Here is a 12,495-nt window from a genome sequence, read left to right as displayed (position 1 = left end):
TTGCAGCTTCATCTATCTGCTTTAGAAGTAGACTTTCCATGCTTTCTGTTATATTTGGGGGTTTGTAACAGACCCCAATGAGAATTTTGTTACCATTTTTCCCTCCATGAATTTCAACCCATATGGACTCGACATCCTCATTCCCTTCGCTAATATCCTCCCTTAAAGTGGACTTTAGACAAGACTTTACATAGAGACAAACCCCTCCTCCTCTCCGATTTTTACGATCCTTTCTAAACAGACTGTAACCCTGTAAGTTAACTGCCCAGTCATAGCTTTCATCTAACCATGTCTCGGTTATTCCCACTATGTCAAAGTTACCTGTAGATATTTCTGCTTCTAGTTCTTCCATCTTGTTTGTCAGGCTTCTGGCGTTTGCGAGCATGCAGTTTAGAGGATTTTGTTTTGTTCCAATCTCCTCACTGTGGATTGTTTTAGAAATGTTCTTACCTCCCTTCTGAGTATGTTTTCCTGGGTCGTCTTTGTTCGAGTCTAATGTTTTTCTTCCCGTCCCCTCTTCTTCTAGTTTAATGCCCTCCTGATGAGTGTAGCGAGTCTTCTGGCGAATGTGTGTTTCCCAGGTTTGTTGAGGTGTAGTCCGTCTCTGGCGAGGAGTCCATCATACCAGTAATTCACACCGTGGTCCAGGAATCCAAATCCTTGTTGTCTGCACCATCGTCTTAGCCAGTTGTTTGCATCAAGGATCCTGTTCCATCTCCTGGTGCCATGCCCGTCTACTGGAAGGATAGTAGAAAAAACTACCTGTGCATCCAGTTCCTTTACTTTCTTCCCCAACTCTTCAAAGTCCTTGCAGATTGTCGGTAGGTCCTTCCTTGCCGTGTCATTGGTGCCAACATGTATCAGAAGAAATGGGTGGACGTCCTTGGAGCTGAAGAGCTTTGGTATCCTATCGGTCACATCCTTGATCATCGCACCTGGAAGGCAGCATACTTCTCTTGCAGTTATGTCCGGTCTGCAGATGGCTGCTTCGGTGCCTCTCAGTAGTGAGTCTCCCACCACCACCACTCTTCGTTGCTTCTTGGCTGTACTTTTTGCTGTGTGCCCTTTTCTTTTTTGCTTGCTGGTATTGCTTCATTCTTAGGTGTGCCATCTTCATCCTTTACAAAGATTTGATATCGGTTCTTCAGTTGTGTGGTTGGTGATTTCTCCATGGTCTTCTTGCTTCTTTTGGTCACATGCTTCCACTCATCTGCTTTTGGAGGTTCTCTGACACTTTTTGCACCTTCTGTGACCAGTAGAGATGCTTCTGTTCTGTCTAGAAAGTCTTCATTCTCTTTGATGAGTTTCAAAGTTGCTATTCTTTCTTCCAGACCCCGCACCTTTTCTTCTAAAAGGGCCACTAGTCTACACTTCTGACAGGTGAAATTGGATTCTTCTTCTGGTCGATCTGTGAACATGTAGCACATGCTGCAGCTCACCATGTAGGTTGTCACATCTGCCATGTTGCTCCTAGATCCTGCTGACTTGCTGTGTGTTTTCCTTCTTGTGTAATCTACTCAGCCAAGCTCTCTTGCAATAATGTCCTACAGGCAAAAATTCCTTACGGCGCGCGGTTTGGTGATGCTTTCGAAGCAGCTGGTCCCGGCTGTACCCAACGATCTTCTAGCTTAGGGAGACTTCGCTTCTCCCAGAAGGCACCTGGAATATGCAAATTAGCCTCCTGAAGCTTGAATCCCTGGTTTGGTGATGCTTTCGAAGCAGCTGGTCCCGGCTGTACCCAACGATCTTCTAGCTTAGGGAGACTTCGCTTCTCCCAGAAGGCACCTGGAATATGCAAATTAGCCTCCTGAAGCTTGAATCCCTGGTTTGGTGATGCTTTCGAAGCAGCTGGTCCCGGCTGTACCCAACGATCTTCTAGCTTAGGGAGACTTCGCTTCTCCCAGAAGGCACCTGGAATATGCAAATTAGCCTCCTGAAGCTTGAATCCCTGGTTTGGTGATGCTTTCGAAGCAGCTGGTCCCGGCTGTACCCAACGATCTTCTAGCTTAGGGAGACTTCGCTTCTCCCAGAAGGCACCTGGAATATGCAAATTAGCCTCCTGAAGCTTGAATCCCTGGTTTGGTGATGCTTTCGAAGCAGCTGGTCCCGGCTGTACCCAACGATCTTCTAGCTTAGGGAGACTTCGCTTCTCCCAGAAGGCATCTGGAATATGCAAATTAGCCTCCTGAAGCTTGAATCCCTGGCCATTTCTCCAAGTTAGCTACAGCTGTCGCTGCTCTGGCAGTGATGCAGCAGCACATGCATGTGCCAGCTCACCAATTGGTGTGAGACGTGACCATGTGCTCGAACTCCACACTGCACACATTTGAGAGTGAGCAGCATAAGCCAGTTGTGGAATACCAGCTCCAACTTGCCCCTCAGTATTTTAGTCAGCCTCCACACTTAACAACTGAAGAGTGGGCATGGATGTCTGACATTTTTGCAGTTCTCAAAGACTTTGAGGACTCCACAAAGATGGTAAGCGGTGATGATGCATCATCAGTACAAGAATCCCACTTCTTTGCCTACTAAAATAGTCTCTGATGATAATTGGGGCAGCACGGTGGCGCAGTGGTTAGCACTGCAACCTTACAGTGCTGGGGTCCTGGGTTCTAATCGCACCCAGGACAACATCTGCAAAGAGTTTGTATGTTCTCTCCATGTTTGCGTGGGTTTCCTTCGGGTTCTCCTGTTTCCTCCCACATTCCAAAGACATACTGATAGGGATTCTAGATTGTGAGCCCCATCGTCCATGCTCTGATAAATGGGTATTTTTAGCAAGGAGGGAACAATTTTAAAGATGGTAAAGCAACACCTTGCTAACAAAACCATCGAAAGAACTGTGGGAAAAATCTGCATGAAATAGGGTCTTATCTGGGGAATATTACAAATAATTGCTCAGATGCTACTAACCTGATATATCTGACCTGTTTTCACTGAAACCCCTTATCCTCATAATTCCTTCTTGCCGATGCTGAGGTGCATACAGAATAAATTAATATCTTCATTAACTTTATATTTGTTCGGAGTGTGGCCATCGCGTTGTGTTTCTCCTCCACTGTTGGTTCTTTTTGTAAAACGCGCTTCAGCCACTGTGTTTTATTATTTTTCCGTTATTTGATTGTTTTTCAGTTTCAGTATAAGATTTTTATGTACTAACCTTCTTTTGACATTTCTCTATGTGCTACTGACACCATTGTCTGCTACTGACACCATTGATCTTGAAAATAAAAAAATACTATATGTATTTTTTTTTCTCTTTTTCTATACTCCAATATCACAAATATTTCTGGAAACCATGAGCCGGATAGCCCAGTAATTTTATTCATCATTTTATTAATTATAAAATTGATAAATTAACATTTTACTTCAATTATTCCAGTTTTTTACTTTTTGAAATTATTCATTTTCATTTTTATTTTATACTTTTTTTGATAAATCATGTTTATATATCAATAATTTTCCTTAATTGTTCTTCTTTCTAATTTCTTTTTCTTGTCCATCGATCAAAGTAGCTCAACATGCCACTATTTTGGAATGAAAATTATACAACTGAGGGGCATATCAAGGGTAGATTTTCAGGTTTAATTAAAGGGATTGAACAAAAATATTTTGTGAAATATTTAAGAATTGCAGCCATGTTTTTTACAAAGCAGCCTCATTTCAAGGGTTCAAAAAAATACTTGGACAAATTAACTTTATTAAAAATAAAATGTTCATTTTTAATACTTTGTAGAGAATCCATTGCAGACAATGACTGCCTTAACTCTTGATGTCGCCATAGACGGGGTTCCATTTTTGTGATGCTTTTCCAAGATTTTATTACAGCTGGCTTAAGTTGTTGCTTGTTTCTGGGTCTTTTAATGCATGCTCGATGGGGTTAAGATCTGATGATTGACTCGGTCACTGCAGAATATTCAACTTCTTTGCCTTAAAAAACTTGTGGGCTGCTTTCCCATTATGTTTTTGGTCATTGTCCATCTGTACTGTGAAGAGCCGTCCAATTAGCCCTGCTGCATTTGTTTGAATATGAGCAGAAAATATATCCTTGTACACATCAGAATCCTTCCGGCTGCTTCTGTCTTAGGGTACGTTCACACTAGCATTGCGCCGCCCTGCGTCGGCGACGCAACGCGCGACGCATCGAAAAACGCGCGCAAACGCGCGCAAAAACGCGTGCGTTTTGCGACGCGTGCGTCGTTTTTGACCAAAATCGGACGCACAGAAAATGCAACTTGTAGCGTTTTCGTGCGTCCGACGCCAGCGTCGGAAACGACGCACACGGCGAAAAACGCAAACAAAAAGACGCACGCGTCCCCTATGTTAAACATAGGGGCGCGTCGCCGCTGCGTCGCCGCTGCGTCGCCGACGCAACAGCGGCGCAACGCTAATGTGAACTTAGCCTTAGCCATGCATGCCCATGCCATCACACTGCCTCCAACATGTTTGACAAAGGATGTGGTGTGCTTTGGATCACGAGCCTTTCCAAGCCATCTCTATGATCTTAGTTTAATCTGTCCTTTCTCTAGATGTTTTTTGCAAAGTCTTATCTAGCCTTTCAATTGTTAAAGAGACTCTGTCAGCATATAATGACTGTTCATAAGCAAGTACATGCGCTCAGTGCTTCATAGTGAGGTCAATCATTTATATACACTTTCTCACCTGCTTGATTTCCATAAATCTCCACCCTTTTGGGGTCCTTTGAAGCCAGAGCTGTCAATCATAGAAGAGGGGAGATTGATGGAAAACAAACAGATGTGAAGGTGTATTTCAATGATTGGCCCTCTTGCGAAGCACAGAGCACTGGTACTTAGTTTGAATGGTCATCCTATGCTGACAGGGTCTTTAAGGCTGATTATTGGTTTGCACCTTGTGGTGAACCTTCTGTGTTTGCTTTCATAAACTCTGCTCTTTATGGTAGACTTAGATACTGATACACCTGCTCCCTGATGAGTGTTGGATGGATGCTGTCAAGAAATTTTTTTTCACCATGGAAAGGATTATGCAATCAAATACCATGGATATCTTTCATGGACATCCATGCATTTTTAAGTTCCCAAGCTCACCATTGTGTTAATTTTTTGCTGAATATATCAATATGTCAATTTGACCACTCATAGCCTTTATGCAATCTTTCTGATGGATTTCCTATTTTTTTCAGCCTAATGATGGTATGTTTCACTTCTATTGAGAGCTTCTTTGACTGCATATTTTGGGTTCACAGCAACAGCTTCCAAATGCCCATTCAGCCCATTAAGGAGCATTTGACATAGTTGTCCAGTTACTTTTGATCCCTTGAAAAAGAGGCAGCTACATAATAAAGTGCTGTAATTCCTAAAGCCTTCTGCCTATTAGGATGTGAATACACTCATAATGAAGCTGAGTGCCTGCACTTTAAGCCCATATTGATTATATAACTGCATAGTGAATATGTTTTGGAAAACAGCTAAAATACCAAAATTTGTGCCACTGTCCAAAAAATAGTGGAACTAACTGTATTTCATAACCTCATAGTGGTCATATATAGACACATACTGTATAGCTGAAATATCCCTGACAGAGTATCAATAAGTCATGTTTTTTTTCCAAAGCTGATAATCTTGAGCCACTCATCTCTGAATGTTGTAACAAATGAGAAAGAAAGGACATATATTTAAGATTTTCTTTCTAAAGTGTCTACTCTTCTATCTTGTTGGCACTTCATAAACCAGCAAGACAAAAAAAAACTGTAACACAATGTCAAAATGTCGCAATAATTTCAGGAGTTAAATACATTTTATAGATAATAACTGAAATAAATGCTCTCTCTCTTTTTCCCTATTACAAATACAATGTTTTATTTTCATATGCATGTAAGTGACAGTTTGTATGACTAATGTTACTCTTTTTTGAAGCAGTTAAAAAGTGTTCACAATAGGGAGATCATTACAGAGAACATTTTAAATGTGTGAAAAATATTAATACAGGAAATAAATATATCTTGGTACCGTGTTAGCCAGTAGATAGAAAAATATTTAGAATTGAGAGTCCTCAGTGGTTGATACCTTTTAATGGCTAACTGAAAAGATGGTAACAAATTGCAAGCTTTCGAGACTACATACGTCTCTTCATCAGGCAAAGACTAAAACAAATTCTGAAGAATCACATATTTATGCACAACATAGAGAAGAAAAAAAAGGGAAAAACCATGGATAAGACAGGTGACATGAAGCAGAATTACCATGGGTGATAAACAGTTACGTCCATAAATATTGGGCAAATTCTTAGATAAGGATTGTTTTTTTTGTCCTGTGTTATGAGAGTTCATCCTTGTTCTCAGTTTCTGCCCTGTCTCCCCCACATACAGACCCCCAGTTGGACATTTAGAACAAATAATTAGGTACACCACATTAGAAGTGACGCAGCTGAAAGTACCTGGTATCTTGTAGTCCTGATGTGAATTGGGGATCTTTATCTTATCCATGGTCATTATAAATGGACAGGTTTTACATTTTTTCTGGTTGCAAGGAAAGGTACCTGCAGCTGTTGGAGAGGAATCTAAGAGGCCAATCTAGGAATTGGCCCAATATTTATGGATGTAACTGTTTATCACCCATGGTAATTCTGCTTCATGTCACCTGTCTTATCCTTGGTTTTTCCCTTTTTTTTCTATACTATGTTGTGCATATATATGTGATTCTTCAGAATTTGTTTTAGTCTTTGCCTGATGAAGAGACGTATGTAGTCTCGAAAGCTTGCAATTTGTTACTATCTTTTCAGTTAGCCATTAAAAGGTATCAACCACTGAGGACTCTCAATTCTAAATATTTTGAAAAAATATTAGATTTTTTTTCATGTTCTTATTTTTTACATGGATTAAATGTAGGCCATATTGAATTCATGTAGATATTCGTTCCCAATGGGAGAAATTGCTTGTGCACATATATCAGCTACAGAAAGCTGAAAAGAAATGGGAAAAATGAGGCTGCAATACATGTTGTTGTTTTTTTCCGCTAAGTTTTCTCTCTGCTCAGACAGTAGAAAATGTGATTTATTTCAACGACATCAGAATTTTTTTTACCTAATACAAATACTTCTCACAAAATTAGATCATCAAAAAGTTAATTTTTTTCAGTTCGTCAATACAAAAAGTGAAACTCATATGTTATATAGTGTCATTACAAACAGAGTACTCTCTTTCAAGTGTTTATTTCTGTTAATGTTGGTGATTATGGCTTTAATTTTGATATGTCTAATAAATGATCATCCTACGATTTGGAGAGTAAGAAAGAAGAACATCTTGACCAAGAATTTGAATGTACGAATGTTACATTTTTCCCTTCAATTTAAATTTTTTTTATTTTTGTTATACAATTAACATATTTTTATGATTATGTCAACAACATGTTGTCACAAACCTCTGCTAAAGAATATATTGTGATAGATGGAACATGTTACCTCCAACTGCTGCATCAAAATTAATATTCATCTACCACATTTTCATATGCATCGCAGTATTGTATGCAGAGCTGATTAAATAAATTGACGTGAAATTGAATGCTACTTGAATTTAAAAAGAAATTGTAATTAGCCAGATTTTTTGTATTACTCTTCCACACAGATTCTGCAGAACCATAAAACATGATCAAAATGTTAAAAAATAAAAGTACTCACTTCACTGCTCACCTATCCAGCCCATTTGTCCCACACCACAAGATGTCATGACCATGTAGCACAATAAGATACATTAAATTCCAGAAAATCCTTTTGAACAGTCCAATTCAAATTTTTACTAATCCACTCTTCTCTAATTCTACAGATTCATAATAGGGCAGCTATAGAAGCACTTGTTTACTTTGTGCCAGTCATTACACTGGTTACCCATCCACTCAAGAATCCAGTACAAAACTACTACCCTCATCCACAAAGCACTCCATGGCTCAGCACCACCCTACATCTCCTCTCTGGTCTCAGTCTACCACCCTACCCGTGCCCTCCGCTCCGCTAATGACCTCAGGTTAACATCCTCAATAATCAGAACCTCCCACTCCCATCTCCAAGACTTTACATGTGCCTCGCCATTTCTTTGGAATGCACTACCTAGGTTAATACGATTAATCCCCAATCCCCACAGTTTTAAGCGTGCCCTAAAAACTCATTTGTTCAGATTGGCCTACCGCCTCAATGCATTAACCTAACGATCCCTGTGTGGCCCATTAAAAAAAAAAAACATAATTGGGTTCCTCGCATCATGTTCTCATATACTTTATGCAGTTAATAGCCCTCTGTGTCTGTACTGCTACATATTTAGGTAGTTAACTGGTTCATGCAGTTTTATATGATCACGTGAGCCTTACGCTATGGCTGGTCCGAATAACTAAACCAATTGTTACCATCCACCTCTCGTGTCTCCCCTTTTCCTCATAGTTTGTAAGCTTGCGAGCAGGGCCCTCATTCCTCCTGGTATCTATTTTGAACTGTGATTTCTGTTATGCTGTAATGTCTATTGTCTGTACAAGTCCCCTCTATAATTTGTAAAGCACTGCGGGATATGTTGGCACTATATAAATAAAAATTATTATTATGATTATTGTTTACTCAATAGTACCTATGCATGTCTCCATCTTAATGCAGGAGCATATTAAACTTTTTCTGTCTGATTCCAACTGCAAACAGAAATAGCACAAAAAAGGATTTAGAGATGCTACAAAAATTCAAAAATACTAGCAAAAGGCAGAGATGTTTACCTGCCCAGCTGTTAAGGACTGGCGGAACGCACCAAGTATAGATGATATGAAACTAGGTGCGTTCGCAGTCCGAGGTCCACCGTGCAGGTAAAAACCCTGCTGCTAGTAAGACGGACTATATGACGGTACTATAAGTATACACGCACGGGTTAACTTCACCCTGCATGAAGGAAGCGATCCTGTTGAGTCACAGGACCGCGGTACCGCACATAGAGCACGAGCAAGAAGTCAGCGAACACAACCCCAACACAGGATTGAAGTCCGATTAGACCACTTGCTGGCACAACACCGCAACTGGGTGTGTAAGGAAACTATTAAAATAGTATATAAAGGCACGAGAGTGCATGCAGTGCCGCACTGACGGACGCCACTAACCACCCAGGCTTGGGTAAGGAAAGCGCAGAGGAAGCGCACGGCGCCGTACAGGCGGTCAAAGCAACTAGACGCTGTTATGTGTGTAACGTGCTGTTGGATAAGCCGGGCGCTAGATAGCAAACATACACCTTACGTGAACAGTCATCCAATAGGGAGGGTATTTTAAAGAGCGACTTTCACTCACAACACACACACATATTATCAATACAATACTAGCGCATGGCCGTGCGGTCATGCGCAGTTTATATAGTTGCAGCACAGGAAGCTGCTACAGAAGTTTTGCCCTTTCAGGACCTGCCAAGAGGACCAATGGGATGTGCTGCAGCACCTGAGCATGTGACCCTCGATCTCCAACGGGAGATCCTGTCCTGGGCATGCTCAGTGTGTGCAAATAAGGACTTAGTCCCAGGGAAGCCCGCTCGCCGCAGATCAGTGCAGGGTACAACAGGAGAGCTGGAAAAGGCAGCAGTAACCCTTTGCACAGAATCAATCCCAGAGAGACGCTGGGAGCGACGCCTCCGCTGAGCAGAACCCACTGCGGCCGAAGCAGAATGGGAGACCGCAGCAGACACGGATCGAGATTCCCCCTGTGCAGCAGAGGAAACTCGACTCCTAACACCAGCCCTCCAAACAAATGCACTATCAGTATGCAGTGGACCCATGTAGCTAAGATGGCAGCAACACAGGTGCAGAAATATTGATAAGGCAAGCACTCACCACCTATCAATCCCAATGGAGGGGGTGGTTGCTTGGTACATTATTGCACAAAGAAGACTTGTATGTTGCGCTTTTCACACAATGGAAATGCACAGCATCCAGGTTAGCAGCCTATTGGTGACGCCCATACTATTAGATTAGGTGGGCTGCCCAGCGCTATCCAGACAAATCCCATGTGAACAGGCACCACAGATTACAAGATGAAATGGGCCCAACTGCACCTTGAATAATAAAGTGCAACAAACACATATAAAAACATGTGAGGTATTAGTTCATATTTTGGTCAAAAAATGCAAGCTGGCAACCTGCATCAAGGATCCCCACACTTGCGAGTCTAGCAGTAAATCACATATTAAACAACAATCAATATATATTCGCCATTGGATTTCATTTTTTTAGGTAAATAGTTCTATACATGTATCACAACTAAGTTTGGCTGCACTCAAAGAACAGCTTTAACTGTAGAGAATTGTTATCTTCGATGTGCATGCCCTCCTTTTGTATGCTATGTGATGCAATGAGGGGTATGCTGCTGGATGAGGGATATATTCGATCCAACAAGTGTCTCTCGCGCTGATGAACAGCAGGGAAGGAGGTCAAATCCTGTCCTGGACCTTCTCTGCTATTCTGGCTTTTTGGGGCAATGCCCGGATTACACAGATGAAGCCTACATTGTTTAAACAAGCTGGACTTTTGCTTTGTCTGATGTAAGACTGTGTTTCTTCTGCTGCCAGTGTGAATTAAACACTGACATTGGACTGAAAACCTGAGTGTTCCTCTTACGGTGTTCCTCTCTGATAGTCTACCGGAGCGAGGCCCCTCAATATCTAAGGCTTTAATTTTGAGAAACTGTTTCAAATGGTCTTTCTCAACATAAAGAACAAATGCAGTGTAGCCTAGAGCAGGGATTCAAGCTTCAGGAGGCTAATTTGCATATTCCAGGTGCCTTCTGGGAGAAGCGAAGTCTCCCTAAGCTAGAAGATCGTTGGGTACAGCCGGGACCAGCTGCTTCGAAAGCATCACCAAACCAGGGATTCAAGCTTCAGGAGGCTAATTTGCATATTCCAGGTGCCTTCTGGGAGAAGCGAAGTCTCCCTAAGCTAGAAGATCGTTGGGTACAGCCGGGACCAGCTGCTTCGAAAGCATCACCAAACCAGGGATTCAAGCTTCAGGAGGCTAATTTGCATATTCCAGGTGCCTTCTGGGAGAAGCGAAGTCTCCCTAAGCTAGAAGATCGTTGGGTACAGCCGGGACCAGCTGCTTCGAAAGCATCACCAAACCTGTAGGACATTATTGCAAGAGAGCTTGGCTGAGTAGATTACACAAGAAGGAAAACACACAGCAAGTCAGCAGGATCTAGGAGCAACATGGCAGATGTGACAACCTACATGGTGAGCTGCAGCATGTGCTACATGTTCACAGATCGACCAGAAGAAGAATCCAATTTCACCTGTCAGAAGTGTAGACTAGTGGCCCTTTTAGAAGAAAAGGTGCGGGGTCTGGAAGAAAGCATAGCAACTTTGAAACTCATCAAAGAGAATGAAGACTTTCTGGACAGAACAGAAGCATCTCTACTGGTCACAGAAGGTGCAAAAAGTGTCAGAGAACCTCCAAAAGCAGATGAGTGGAAGCATGTGACCAAAAGAAGCAAGAAGACCATGGAGAAATCACCAACCACACAACTGAAGAACCGATATCAAATCTTTGTAGAGGATGAAGATGGCACACCTAAGAATGAAGCAATACCAGCAAGCAAAAAAGAAAAGGGCACACAGCAACAAGTGACAGCAAAAAGTACAGCCAAGAAGCAACGAAGAGTGGTGGTGGTGGGAGACTCACTACTGAGAGGCACCGAAGCAGCCATCTGCAGACCGGACATAACTGCAAGAGAAGTATGCTGCCTTCCAGGTGCGATGATCAAGGATGTGACCGATAGGATACCAAAGCTCTTCAGCTCCAAGGACGTCCACCCATTTCTTCTGATACATGTTGGCACCAATGACACGGCAAGGAAGGACCTACCGACAATCTGCAAGGACTTTGAAGAGTTGGGGAAGAAAGTAAAGGAACTGGATGCACAGGTAGTTTTTTCTTCTATCCTTCCAGTAGACGGGCATGGCACCAGGAGATGGAACAGGATCCTTGATGCAAACAACTGGCTAAGACGATGGTGCAGACAACAAGGATTCGGATTCCTGGACCACGGTGTGAATTACTGGTACGATGGACTCCTCGCCAGAGACGGACTACACCTCAACAAACCTGGGAAACACACATTCGCCAGAAGACTCGCTACACTCATCAGGAGGGCGTTAAACTAGAAGAAGAGGGGACGGGAAGAAAAACATTAGACTTGAACAAAGAAGACCCAGGAAAACATACTCAGATGGGAGGTAAGAACATTTCTAAAACAATCCACAGCGAGGAGATTGGAACAAAACAAAATCCTCTAAACTGCATGCTCGCAAACGCCAGAAGCCTGACAAACAAGATGGAAGAACTAGAAGCAGAAATATCTACAGGTAACTTTGACATAGTGGGAATAACCGAGACATGGTTAGATGAAAGCTATGACTGGGCAGTTAACTTACAGGGTTACAGTCTGTTTAGAAAGGATCGTAAAAATCGGAGAGGAGGAGGGGTTTGTCTCTATGTAAAGTCTTGTCTAAAGTCCACT

The 12,495-nt window shown here is 42.1% G+C and overlaps 1 protein-coding gene across 3 annotated transcripts in view; it reads left to right on the top strand.

Moving 5' to 3' along the window:
- Positions 1 to 12,495, top strand: part of ROBO1 (roundabout guidance receptor 1) — a 1,753,811-nt gene that overhangs the window by 289,429 nt on the left and 1,451,887 nt on the right. The gene's annotated exons all lie outside the window — the stretch shown is intronic.

Source organism: Ranitomeya imitator, chromosome 3 (genome assembly GCF_032444005.1).
Source record: "Ranitomeya imitator isolate aRanImi1 chromosome 3, aRanImi1.pri, whole genome shotgun sequence".
Taxonomy (NCBI): Eukaryota; Metazoa; Chordata; class Amphibia; order Anura; family Dendrobatidae; genus Ranitomeya; species Ranitomeya imitator.
Note: the sequence above shows the minus strand (reverse complement) of the source record. Positions and strands in the feature narration are given on the sequence as shown.